At 37.6% G+C, this 14,887-nt stretch overlaps 1 protein-coding gene across 1 annotated transcript in view; it reads left to right on the top strand.

Moving 5' to 3' along the window:
• The first annotated feature begins 5,200 nt into the window (after window positions 1-5,200).
• The window catches only part of LOC133517853 (uncharacterized), a 194,246-nt gene continuing 184,559 nt past the window's right edge, over window positions 5,201-14,887 (top strand). Inside the window, exon 1 of the mRNA XM_061851308.1 lies at window positions 5,201-5,851. The gene's annotated coding sequence lies outside the window, so the exon portion shown is untranslated. The remainder of the gene's footprint in view (window positions 5,852-14,887) is intronic.

Below are 14,887 nucleotides of genomic sequence, written 5' to 3'. Positions count from 1 at the left end.
ATGCCTCGTTTTAAGTAATGAATATACTTGTATTAAGAAGCACCGCTCTCCCGTAGTGGTAGCTTACAATTTTGCTGTGTACATTGCATATACAGGCCATAAAAATAATATTCTATTAAGTTATATAAGATTTAAATTAAATTAGTTAGGTACTCACTAAGTTGTTCAGATGAAAATGTCCTTATTGCACTCGAAGCATAATAACCCTTCTGTGATGGAAGGCCACATATGTATAGGTAGAGGTACATATTATTATTCGCCATCGTCAATAAGAAATATTGTAGGTAAACAAAAAATCGCGTGTCCAGCAACCGAGCAGACATCGGATATTATTATTCCCCGCGTTTATCAAGTTAAACGGTCGCCGCGAGTGGTCGACGGGTTCTTAGAAAGCGGGGTAGTGGGCTACCCTGTACCGCTACCCATTAGCCTGCCGACTCTACCTGGCCCTGGATTATCATTATCAAATAACGTACGAGTCGAGCGCTTAGGTGTACTGGCGTATCTGTAGCTTCGCCGTATAAATACACTAGAATATAAGATAAATATTAAAACATCGCAACAAACAGATAGCACTTGAAGTAATAATAGCTAGACTAGCTGTGCAAATTCGCACGCGTGAGGATCGGTCTGTTGTTCCTCAATGAGTGGATTTCAAAAATAATGTAGCCTGTATTATTCCCACGGTAATTAGGTCTTAAGCTTTCCACGTGCCAAATACATATAATCAATATCTGTTTTTTGTTTATTTAATCGTGACAAATTAACAACCAGCGGCGGCCGTTTAGAGTTAAAATACTTGTTTAAAGTCAAAGTACACGTATAAATGAGTTTTACTATTAAAATACTGTACCCCTAGTGTAAATTTGATCGACATCATAACGTGACGAACGCGTTTGCGTTAAGTCTCATTTTGTATAGGATTTTGAGTTTCCAAAACGTCCCGCTTGGCGCGCTCTTTCTAAATCCAGTACAAAATGAGACTAAACGCAAACGCGTACGTCACGTTTCGAAATCGAATTTATTTACACTAGGGGTACTGACGTTTATAGTCTTTTTTTGTTTACGTTTAAAAGTATCTGATTTAATTAATGGCTATTAATGGGTACTAAAATACAATCCAAAGCCAAAGGATCTTGGAGTGACCCTGGACCGCAGTCTCACTTATGGTCTGCATAGCTAGATAAATTGGGAAAGAAGCTCCAAACTCGCAACAACCTCTTGCACAAACTAGCTGGCACCACATTGGGGGGCAAAAGCCGACGTACTTCGTGCCACTGCTCTTAGCCTAGTCTACTCAACAGCGGAACGTACTTCGTGCCACTACTCTTAGCCTAGTCTACTCAACAGCGGAATACTTCGCACCTATCTGGCTAAACATTGCACACATAAGCGAGTAGACGTTCACTTAAATCAAACCATCAACCAAAAAACACATGAATACCTACTAGTGACCTACGAAACATGACTTTTTTGGCGACCTCATCTGTAACCCATGGAAATGTAACCCATCTTTATCACTGTGATAAACCACAGTATTTAATGAAATTCTTACCTTTGCCATACTAGTACAGCCTGACCACTCCTGACCAGTAATATATGATCACGCGCCATATTGCAGAATTTCATTGGAACTAAATTTTTCTTAATAATCTAAACTGTCTCCCTATACATAAGAATAACAGCGCCCTCTTGACAATTTTCGTAGCATCTGTCTGCCCGCTAGATTGTTTCTATTCGTTTGGGGTTTGTCGATGTACGATTGTCAGTGTTGGCGGAACGTTTATTAGAGTTGACCATATTGAAAATTAACCATTACAAATTGAACCGTAAACTGTAACTGTCCGAAACAGTTTACGGTTCCATTTGTAATGGTTAATTTTCAATATGGTAAATTATAATTAACGTTCGGCCAACACTGACGATTGTCATCTCGGCTAGGCTCTCAGGAACATTCGACTCACTTGCGCTCGCACCGTTTTATACAATGGGAATAAAACTTTCGGATGGTGTTCACAACATTAACCAACCGCTTTGCTTTTGTAAACCACTTTATAACGTGATCGCCTTAATAACGTATATCTATGGATTTCAGGTTCAAGTAATAGTGGAAACGTGTTCGCAATGAGGCTAAACATCTTGTGAATGTAGATAGTTGCAGTTACCGTCAATCAGGCTTATCTCGCTCGCCACATCAAAGACAAAAGCGCTATCGCTATTAATAAAGAGCTATATTTCACGGCTCATTTCTAAATAACTTTAGTAACGGATGTGATTAACTATTTTCATGCTCTTTTTATTTGATTTTTTTTCTAAATGCATGTCTTATTACATATTAGTAGTAGCTATTTCTAAAGTAGTAAATTGGTTCAATGTTAATAATTTATTGTTAAATGAGAATAAGACTAAATGTATTAAGTTTGTCACTAGTAATGTAAGGCATGTACAAACAAGTGTCATTGTGAAGGATGAGGAATTGGAATTAGTTGATAGTACAGTTTTTCTTGGTATAACTTTAGATTCTAAACTCCAGTGGGGTCCCCATATTGCTACTCTTTCGAATAGACTGAGTTCTGCAGCTTTTGCAGTAAGCAAAATCCGTCAGTTAACTGATGTCAAAACAGCTCGATTAGTATATTTTAGTTACTTCCATAGCATTATGTCATATGGTATTTTACTGTGGGGTGGTGCTTCAGAGATAAATACCATTTTTGTTCTGCAGAAGAGGGCTATTCGAGCAATATATAAAATGAACCATAGAGACTCACTGAGAGATATATTTAAGGAAATTGACATCATGACAGTGCACTGTCAATACATTTATGAGAATATTCTGTATGTGCATAAAAATATTGCCGATTTTAAGAAAAATTGTGACATTCATAATATTAATACTAGAAATAAACATAAGCTCGCCGTGCCCTTCACTCGGCTCCATAAAATTAAAAAATCATTCATGGGTAATTGTGTGAGATTTTAAACTTCCAAACCATATTACTGAGTTACCAATTAATAAATTTAAGAATCATGTAAAGCGTAAACTTATTTCTAAAGCTTATTATACCACACAAGACTACATGAATGATAAAACAACGTGGGATTAATTGTGATTCGAAAGGATTAATTATTTATTATATTTGAATAATGATGATGAAATGGATATTCCAATGCATGTATTTCCTTTGTTGTTTTTATTATATTTGTTTGACATTTAGAATTTATTCTAGAAACAATCTAGACTAGTATTTTTATACATTTTTTTTTGTATGACTGTATTTTGTGAAAGTTTTAGTAGTAAATTTGATCTATGAATTATATTCATTAGTATTATATATGGAATAATATTTACAACATCAATAAATTGCTCTGATAATTAGATTAAGATAATTATATGTAATACTGTGTAATAAGTGCTTGTTGCTAGGCCTACATGAATAAAGTATATTTGAATTGAATTGAATTGAATTCACATATTAGTTCCAAATGTTCCAATATGATAAGGTGATAGTGATTGATAGGTGCATTAGAATAATGATCCCGAAAACAGCGTTTTATTCGTGACGGTCTCTTGTTCACGGGCTTCTGCAATTTTTTTTACATACAGTCACGTCTGAAAATTCGATACGGACATAGTACCAAAAATATGTATACACTGCTTTAATAAGCAATAAGGTCGTGTATACATATTTTTGGCACTTTGTCCGTATCGATATTTTCAGACATGACTGTACAAAAATGTTCTAATGGGTTTCTGCATATATATATTTTTTTTCAATTATATACTAGGTGATTAAATAAGCCTAGCTGGCACATAAAACATGCCCTTACGATTTCCCATGCGATTACGGTCATCTGGTAATGAGGGAATTGGATCATAATCGTCATATGGGATATCATCATATGGGTGTATTCCCATTCTGTGCCCGCTCCACGTGACCACCGCTATACAAGAGGCGGGCACAGATGGGAATGATTTGTATGTAGCGCCTATTCCCATCTGTGCCCGGCGGGGACAGAGCGGAATACACCATCATATGCCATTTAGATCCTAATCAAGCAGTAAATTAATTGTTTTAAACTAGATTCGCCACAAGTAAAGCTCAAAATAATTGCTTTTTTTTATATATTTCCTAGAGCATGTTCGCTCTTTGGGAGGAAAGTTATGAGCCTCCGTCTGCGTAAGTGGCGTTGACAGCCCCTCGCCGACGCAGCGATAAAGACTCAATCACCTGCCCCTGACAGCGGATGACTTCGCAACATAGATAACACTCCACTAGATAGACGACCCTCACGTACCGGGAGTAGCACACGAAACCTCAGGAACTCTGGGAAGCCGACAATATGGTCAGGATCTGGAATCACGGTCACCATCTCACCATTCACATGCTCGTGTTGGTACTCTATTTACTATCTAAATCTCGAAGCGTATCTTATTTGTGTCTGAGTTTACAAATTGAAGATCAAGAATTAACTCAAGTTATGACAGTATAAAGTGGCGCTATTTGAACGGTGCGGCCAGTGGCGTAGTCGTTACAAAAGTGGTATGTGCGGGTTGTCTTATTTGCTCTATCTTGTGATGAATAGCGCACATCGCACCGCATCCGCACACCAAAAACCCTCCCCGTGTATCAACCATTTTTATTAACAATATTTATCATCCATTATTATGCAAGGAGTGTGCTTTACTGATAAGACTCTATTACTTCTTTCAGAGGCTGCTTCTCTCAGATTGGGCGGTTTCAAAATTGAAATCTCCCGATAATAATAACATCTCTTCAAAAGGGTATTGGAAATCTTAAAATAAAATTATTTCCCCTTTGTGTTTTTATAGGCGATATTGTTTGAACGGAGAACAATTTTAATTTTAGCGACGGATTTTGACATTGATTTTTGGTTACGGAGAAAAAAATTCATGAGTTCCTACCATACCATACCATTACTCGTAGCATACCTACGTCCGATGATGGAGACGGCAAGAGAATACTTATATTTAACAACAAATTTAGAGTTTTGAATAATGTTCTTGAATTGTAATGGTCCTACTGGTTTATATAAGCGTGTCCCAAGAATTTAACTTTTGATGACTGAAACTTCAGCTGTTCAATAAAGCTTCTACGACTTCCTGGAAGTGTCGTGAATACCAAAAGCTACTTAAGTTGGAGCTCGTTTTTTTTTTTGGGAGTGTTTTTTAACGCCTTTCATATTTTGCGCTGAGTGTTTAAGGTGTATGAGGCGCGCGCACTGCCGTCGGCCGGCGGCAGCGGGCGAGGCGCGCGGGGTCTCATCCTTGCCACTCGCCACTTGGCGCCCTCGCGCCGCTCAGTCAGCGCCTGATCGCGGGGGGACCAGCGTCGCTCCGCCCGGCACTCGCGAGCCACGGGTTCGCTAACCTTCCCCATACATCGCATCTTACGTGATACATCAACAGATACATATTTTCAAACAAAAATAAAAAACAATCACCGCCTTGTTCAGTGAACTCTGCAGAGACCGGCGTCGAACCCGATTTGTGATTGTTTGAACTGACAGTGCGCGTGTTGTGCTTTTCCTATCGATAACATAACCTGTATGAATTCAAGGGCACAGAAGTCTCTGATTAATCGGTTTTTTGGAACCAGTGCGGCGAAGCCGTTCGAGCGAGTTTAGCCTCCGTGTGCCTACTTGTAAAATATAAGTGGGCGTATTCGAAAGTTTGAAAATCGATTGGGGTGACGTGCGTGCGTGGGATTGAGTTTATGTAATCTTTGTTTACCTTGGGAATATGCACTGGGCTGACTAGGCTAGGTGCCCACCTATTCCTTGAGACGTGCATGCTCGCTGCGGACTTACGTCGTTCAGCGTAAAATAACGGGTAAGTTCCTTTTTTCTTTTAGCTTGGTATCATTTTTAAGAAACAATAAATTTGCTGCTTCAAACACCTTGCTGTAAAATGGACGGAACATTAATATTAGTTTCTTATTTTATAGAAAATTGAATATAGGTACGTAGGTGCAAAATATCTTTGAAAGGTCTCGAACAACGCTATGAATATTTATAGCTATTGTTTAATATCTAGGTAGATGGAGGCAAAATGCTAATGTAAGTACCTACGTAGAGCTTAGTGCGTATAGTAGATTTTCAATAATATAATCACTGTTAGGTACCTACCTAACCACCTATTCCAATATTTGATTTATAACGGTTACAACATTGAAGTCAATAAAACCATTAAGTATTTACTGTAATCCGATTTTGGCGACAAACGTGCAAAGAAATGATGTCTAGTCTATTGCTGTCTGCTGCCCACAGGTGAGCGGGGGAACGATCCCTCAGCGTGGGCAGGGAATATGAAAGTACCTATCATGTCGGCTAATAATATGACGGGAGCCTTTCAATTGGAAGAAGCTTGCGAAATGCGTCTTAAGAACAGCAGCATCCGTCTACGGTGACAGTTATAGAACCTTAACATAGTAATCGTACTAGTAAACTAAGAAACGATGGTAAAGTACATGCAGTCGAAGGTGATTCTAGTCTATTTTGAAAGTTAATTGACTATTTTAATATAAAACTGACCCTTTAGGGAAAATATGCATCATGTAAAATGCTGAATATTAAAGGATACACTACAACTAGCAGGAGTTGACGTGGGCCTTTGTCACAACGCAGAGATTCACACTATGCTGAATAAATGAGTTCGGAGAGCTTTGATATGCTAATGCAACTGGAAATAAAAGTGAGCTAAGTACAGCTGTGATTAGGTTTACAGAAAATATGCCATATACAACGGGGATATTACAAACATTTCTGATACAATTCTTTGTTGCACGCCGTTATTACTAAGAGGAAGAAGCTGAAACACGAAAGATCAAGATCTTATTAAAATGCTCGAATAATAGAAACAAGTTTACAAAAATACAAGAGGGATGTTACAGGTTTTGAATTCAAATGCATGTAGCGTGTACCTAATTTGTGTGAGCAGACCGCTCGTCAATGGGCAGATTTTATAAAGCAAAACCGGTTTAAAAGGAACGTGAGAACTGTATGCTTTCGATTCAGATCAGATCACTTTTTCTCGATTTATATTCATATCCAGAAGAGGATATATAGTGGGTACACGTTCTTAAAATGTATATTGATACAAGATAGAAAATCCATGTCCAAAGATTTGTTGATAAGAAATGCATAAAGCTTGTACTGACTTGTAACGTACGGAAGCGGCTTTTTCTTTCAGACAGTCAGTCCATATTTCATGAGCAGCAGCCGAGTTACAATGGCGTCGCGATGAGGTCGACGGACGAGCGTAGTCCGTCAGCTTTTTATAAGACCTATGTATGCTGCTGATACATATCGTTTTATAAATTCATGGTTCTACCAACCATATAACTCCACTAGTGAGTTTTATATCATTTATTAGGTCCGATGGAGAACTAAGTTGGTAATTCGACACTTTGTTGATCTTAATGATAATCGAAGAATAAAGAAGTTTCCTTAGAGAGGAAGAGGCGAAAATATGTCTGGACGTTTCGAGGCCGCCACATGCTAATTGAGTCGAAAGCTGCTGTAGTACGTAACTTACACCTATTGGCAGCACTAATACTCAATTGGAGACGCGACAATAATCGATGGTGACAATAGACAAAAGGGAAGGAGGTCTTTGGTTTGCAGTCGGAAATGTTTGAAAACAATAGGTTTACATATCAATTTATAATTTATAGGAATTCATAAGGGCCCTCCACACTCGTGCGCGAATCGAGGCGCGAAGCCGCGAACGCGAGTGTGGAGGCCCCTCGCGTCGATTTCGCAGATTGTTCACGCCTTCGCGCCTTATTCTCCGTTTTTTGTCGGTATTTGGCCCGCGTCAAAGGAGACGCGAAGCGCGAACTTGCAAGACTCCACACTCGCGATCGCTTCGCGCCGCGATTCGCTCACGAGTCGGTTAATCTGTACACTGTCAGAACACTCAGAACCTTCTATGGCGGCTACTTGGTTATATGGAGTGCGAACTTGATCAACCAAAAATCAATTTCTTCCATCTTGCCGCGAACCAAACTGCGAAATCGCCGTGAAGTTATGCGAGTGTGGAGAGTGTACGTCAACGTCGCGCGCATAGTCTGGAGGGGGCTATAGATTCCAATCGAGTAGCTTAAGCGTTTTGTACGTTGCATTACCTCAGCCTTGAAGACAACAACAAGATCACCGGGATCACCGGGACCGGGGATCTTACAAGATTTCCGGGGTTATACACACTTGATATCTTTACATGGGTATATTTTAGATAAGCATGATCCATCTTAGAACTTGTGAAATCTTACCATCGGGTTAGGTAAGACCAACCAAAACCTAAAGGTTTTATAATATTAATATAAAGATTAATAATTCCTTTAAAGGCTTCTATAATAGATTAAAGCTAACAGACGGCTCGTATTTTGGCAAGACGCGTTTTAACGGTCGGTTGCCCGCTATAGTGGCGTTGCGGTTCCACACGGGGTTCCCATTATAATGTGATGTTGTCCCTAGCTTTATCCAGTCCAATAAGAATGTATGGGTAATGAGCAACGGTCTTAATTGAACATAGGTAGTTATACTACTACCAGTTTTATTACCATAATTGTTCCTGTTTTTTTACAAACATATTTAGTTTATTTTGGGCAGTAAAAATACGCCGGGTTAAGTGCTTTTCATCTCAAGATAGATACCACGAGCGAAACCGAAATAGCTCTCGAGAGCATCATTATGCCCTAGGGAAATTAAAACGAATTACGTATGCACGACAATCTGTTACGTCTGTTTTTACCAATGCATGTAAATAATGAGCCTACTTATGTAGGAATATCAGAATATGGAATTTAGAATCGAGGTTGCAAATCATTGTAACTCTGCAATGCTTTAAATAGAAGTACTGCGTTCTTATTTGTAAACAATCGCTGCCGACTGCTGACGTTATGAGATTTGAGTACTTGCGCTGAGTCAGACTTGTACGTACCTACTGTGGCACTACCTAGAGTGATGGCATCATCTAGAATATCCTACTTGTAATAATATATATACAGTATTACTACACTGTAATCGTACAGCGGGTGTGTGTGTGACGATCAACGCAAGGTGGTAAACGCTGGATGACTGACTGGCGAAGGGGACTATGCGTGTTCAATGGCATAAAATGAGAGACGCCTATACCTATCCAGAAGCGGATTAGAATAAATAGGCTAATGAATAAACTAACGCGTTGCTAATACGAAAAAAAAGCCAAATGGATTGTTTGGAAGTGCATATTTATTCTTAAAACATTTTATCCCGTCTATGCATAAGGAAGATCAGACTTCCACAGGTCGTCCTGTGGCGGTGTCGTCGGCAAGTGTTGCCGAGCCCTTTTGCTAATGTGCGCCAAATGCAAAGACTACTAACGTCCCACATTACCGCCCCCAAGGGCCAGCATGGCGGTATACTTCCTGCTCTATATGACGAAATTAGATTAACCGAGGGACCTTTTTCAACAGAGTTGCAATAAAATGCGATATATATATATATATAAGTACAAGTTTTAATTCTAGGACAGATCGAGGTCTGTTGGTTTGTTGTTACTAAATTAATTCACATTAATACCTCTTTGGGAATTGGTACCTCGTATCTTTATCTTTAATTTTATCTTTAGGTACCTTATGTTAAAATTTCGAGACGTTATCGCAATATAAGCTGGGGTTGTAATAGCTTGAGGCTGCACCAACCAAATTTCTCCAAAATCAACGAAACTATCATTTCATGGAAAGTTTTGAAACATCATATAAGTAACGTAATGCCGAAATTTAACAAAATTAACGTGAAGGTGTTGAAATTACCCTTTTATTTTAACCAAACTTTATTAAAATAGTAAATGAAACGATAAATATCTTAGGCTTGTACATCATGTTCACAATCAACAACGTCCACAAAAGGATTAAGTGATTTGTTATACAAGAGTCGTCGGACGATAATAAATGAAATCAATAGTTTTGGGGTGACCACCCCACTATGTGCGGTTTAATGGGATAGAGGGGTCCAAATTAGATTAACACAAATCGACCAGATTTTGCTCAACTGTGGTGATATTTTCTCGATTAGTGAACTTTCTCTCACCAAAGTTATTGATATAACTAAATTACCAAACACAAAAACACACTTCAAAAGTTCAGAGTAGGTGAGCAAACTTGATTTAACTTTTTATTTTATTTTAGGTATATTATTCTAAGATAAAGAAACTAATGTGTCTTTTCGTTGTGATATTATAGCTCTTACGACTACTTATTAATTTTCATGAAAAGTTCGCGGATTGACAAAATTTACGTCCTTTTCGGTATGGCCTTTATTAAATAAAAGCTGGTTAGCTTTACCATACAAATGAAAATTACAACCCATTGAAAATAATGAATAAGTATTAGTGGTAGAAGTGTTATGTACACAGTTAATTAAAGTAGATTATGACTGTTTAACTAGTTGTTTCGTTAATAGTTATGACATAGGTAAGTGGCACAACTAGCAATTCCTACGTCCGGGCTCGGTCCCTGTAAGTACCTGCGTCCCTACATACATATACTTACGGGTATTCCCCATAACTACGCTTATAATCCTCACACGTAGAACATTATGTAGCCCGATTTTACGGAGGGTAAAATAAGTATTAATCTTAAAATTCTTAGAGATCTCGCTCTGTGAGCTCCGCAATGAGTTACTTTCTGAGGAAACCACTTGCGCTATGACATGGGGTTCTTCATGAAGTAGGTACGAGTATTTAGGGTTCTCTGGTGTGGCTTATGTCCATGGGCGGCGAAGACTGCTTCCCATCAGGCGGCTCGTCTGCTTGTTTTCTGCTTATTACGAATACATAAAAAAGACAACGTCAAACTTAACTAGTATGGTAATATTGGTAATATTTTGGATTAAACTCTATTGTTTTGGAGTAGAATTGTCTGGTTGGATTCACACGAAGTAATGTGAACGCAAACCATACTTAGTTAGTTTTTGTTTCTTTTTTAAGTGTGACCACAGAATAAATAATAGTACTACGGAACTGAACATACAAATTCAGCACTATAAGGTCCATAAGTTACGAGATAAAACTGTGGCCGCCGCTTGCCAAATCTCATTATTTATGGCTCAAAGGGTCTTTCTTCCGCTATCTTCGTAAAGAAACCTTTAACCTTGCCAGGTATTTTGTACTTCCCAGTTTTTAAGATTGAGGAAACATCTATTTACTAAAATGAATATCCTGGAGGGAGCCTTTTCTGAGTAAATATAATATAAACCTTAATAATGTAAGTAGTTGGCCGAGCGTTAGCGAAGGTCTTCGTTTCAGCTTGAGTATAATGCTTCGTATCGTATGTCCGGATGTTCTCATCTGCAGGTCGAATTTCTCAACCGATTCTTGTGAAATTTAGTGAGCAGGTGCGGTAGTTAGATAAAAAAATCTGTCGTTTCGTTTTTTGTAAAATGTTCAAAATGGTGGATATTGGCATAAAGGACTTAATTGCCAGTAGGGTCTATGGCTGTTCGCTGTAATAATGACACAACGAATTAAGTTTTTTTTTGTGAGTAAAGAAATAAAGATGCGTAAGAAAGCCCCATCAAGATACATAGACGCGTCAGAGTGATAGCTAATGACTTAGCCAATATAATATTACCAAATAAAACTTGCAATAAAAAATACATATGCTAGACACGCCTAAAAAGTCGCTCGATATTCTTAGCCCAACCTTTAAACCTCTCCTCTAATGGATTCCTGATGTGTAGGTAGTTGCAGTATCTATTAAGTAGCGATTAATTCTCTGAAATGACATCTGATCTGATTTATTAAAGAAAGCTCTTGACAAAATTAGTCATCGAAGTAATTTAAGTTTGCTACAGAACACTAAAAATGGAATAATTTATATAGGTTACTCCCTTAGATTATAAATTCACTATAATTGGGTGAAAACGAAACATTTAGGTAATTGAACGGTATTTTTTGCAGCAGCATACTTTTCGCTGTAAGTACTGCGTTCAATTAAAACTTCTCATTAATAAATTTAGTGCGCAATGGCAATTAACTGTGCGCTAATCCTTTAAATGCCGCTAATTATGGCAGCTCTAGGCTCTTGCGTCAGTTTAAGTTCAGAAGGTCAATTATATTTAATTGGCTTCAGGATTAGCCAGGTTATATCGAGCTCTGGGATCGACGTTGAAATAATGGCTTTAATAATAAAATACATTAGTCGGTCGCACAAACATTAATAAGGCTGCGTTTCTACCAGATATGTGCCAGGATGGCTATGGATAGCAAGGGATTTATTTATTTAAACTTTATTGCACATAAAATTATAGGTACAAATGGCGGACTTAATGCCGTCATTATTTATAAGTATTAAATCTGGGGGTAACGCAGCCTTTAATTGCGCAGACGTAACGACCCTGTCTAATTCGACCGTCCAGTACACTTTTGACGTTTAATGTTAGATCGAGTACTTATACCAGTTATACTTATATAATCTATACACCGTGTTTTTTTATTTCCGTTAGTTTCAAGGGTGCATTCTTGAGCTAAAATTAAGCAACTTTCTCAAAGACACCGGAATTCTAATTAACTCAATTTCGGAGATAATCAATCATTTATTTTTATCTTATAAGGCCCTCACAAGCGTATACACTTGCCTTAGGACCTATTTACATACGAGTGTGTACATTTGCTACTAAACGTAAATACTATCTCGGACGATTGATGTTCGAAAAGACATTGATATGTCATAGTTTTCAATTGTTTGGTTGAATTAAGTGTAATGCCCGTGTTACAACAACGCTATATGCAACATTTAATTACTTTTTATAAAAATAAAATAAAAATAAATATATTTTTAAAAAATTAACTATGCCATTTAGTTTCCTTAAACGTACTTACCCATACCCCGGAGTTAACGGAATTCAATAAAAACACGGTGTATATTAAAACAGGCGCCAAAAAGGAGAAGTAGTAACATCGTTAAATATTCGAATCACTCCCAACCACTGGACTGGATTCTATTGAATATGTCGTCCACCTCATTATATTTTAGTGGTTTCAGTTTTATTTACTTATAGTTCGATAATTAATAAATACAAAAATATTTCTACATACTCTACTTGTAGACATAGAACAAACTACCCAACCAAGACTTATGGCTCGCTCAATGTTATTAAATACGTATTGTTCCTATAGAACCGTAGATCGCTATAATAATAGATGAAGTAATATATGATTATACAGTTGCACTCTTTAAATGTTATAAATAAAGTAATTCAAATTAGCACATCTTCAGTAATAGGATTATTTGGACCGAGACATACCGGAACCGCGAAGCGCACTGGAGCGCGCGGCTCAAGGTCGTGCACGCTAAATAATGATTCATAAACATAAGCATGCATACATTAGACAAGCATAAGTAGCATAACTCTAAATGAGTAACTTGAATAACAAGAAGTTAAAAAATCTTTTCAGCTGTGTGCTGACTACGTCACACGGCGAGGTGACCTTCAGGACATTCAGAGCATTTCTGAAATTTGATCCAGAATTTCGGGACCTTAATATTTCTTTGGTGTGTTCCCATTTGTCCCCTCGGGCATAGATGGAAATAGGTGCTTCATATAAATCATTCCCATTTATCTCCGCCTCATGTATGGTGGCGTCCATTATTTTCAAAATCCATTGCTGTGTTGTGCTTTATTGCACCACAAATCAGAACAATCTCGAACCTAGTGCCCTATTCATACAAACACTGGCTAATCTATGCTCTTGTTCAAATCATAATATCCATTTCAATGTTCACCAAATTAACCTAACCTTCCCGAGCTCTGATCCTGTATTTGGTGCATTCATGTCATGTTTGTATAATTAATAATCTGCCTATAATTGCTAGGTGACCTGATTGACTATTAACGTTTCATTTGATACAAGTGTATTTATTTCGTAGTTATGCTATCCAAACAGATCGACTGCAATTTTGCAAATACGATGCTTGATTTATAGGTAATTTTCAGTTCTTTTCTGTTTCGTGTTCTGACTATCGTATGTACGTAACGCTAACGCACAGTATGTTATTCTCCATCACGAAATAAAATGTATATTTCATACATTTCGGGTAATTACACCTAATTATTTGAATGGGCATATAATAATATACATTATAACTTCGGGATTAAACTGTATGCGAATTGCTCTTATAATGCGGTCCCCAACCTTTATGTTTTTTCGCAGAAATGCATCTGATCCATGGATAACTAGATTCAATCAATGTACCGTGACGCAGTAACGGGCAACGTTAACGTAGAATTAGTGGAGAAAATAACTGTTATTTATGTTTGCTTACGCTTAGACGTCGTAATCACGATCGAATGTTGTATACTCATCACTTAAATCCACTTTTGTATAATACGTATCAGCATTGCGACACAACGAGGAAATACAACGCCTCAAGGCTCTATTTTAGATTTAAGCTAGTTATTAATAGTAATGCCTCTGTATATATCTATTATGTTAATAAAGCGTTTATCGGACTATGGGGACCTAGTTCTTGCTGTAAATTATTACATTATTTATCGTTATAAGTAGGTATACCCATATGTAGCGGTCGAGTTAGTACGATCATAATAATCGCTTTTTAGGGTTCCGTAGCCCAATGGCAAAAAACGGAAACCTTATAGATTCGTCATGTCCGTCTGTCTGTCCGATTATGTCACCGCCACTTTTTTCCGAAACTATAAGAGCTATACTGTTCAAACTTGGTAAGTAGATGTATTCTATGAACCGCATTAGGATTTTTACACAAAAATAGAAAAAAACAATAAATTTTGGGGGTTCCCCATACTTAGAACTGAAACTCAAAATATCTTTTTTCATCAAACCCATACGTGTGGGGTATCTATGGAT

This window comes from Cydia pomonella, chromosome 5, assembly GCF_033807575.1.
Source record: "Cydia pomonella isolate Wapato2018A chromosome 5, ilCydPomo1, whole genome shotgun sequence".
Classification (NCBI taxonomy): domain Eukaryota; kingdom Metazoa; phylum Arthropoda; class Insecta; order Lepidoptera; family Tortricidae; genus Cydia; species Cydia pomonella.
The sequence above is the reverse complement of the archived record's forward strand: the minus strand, read 5'-3'. Positions and strand labels throughout refer to the sequence as shown.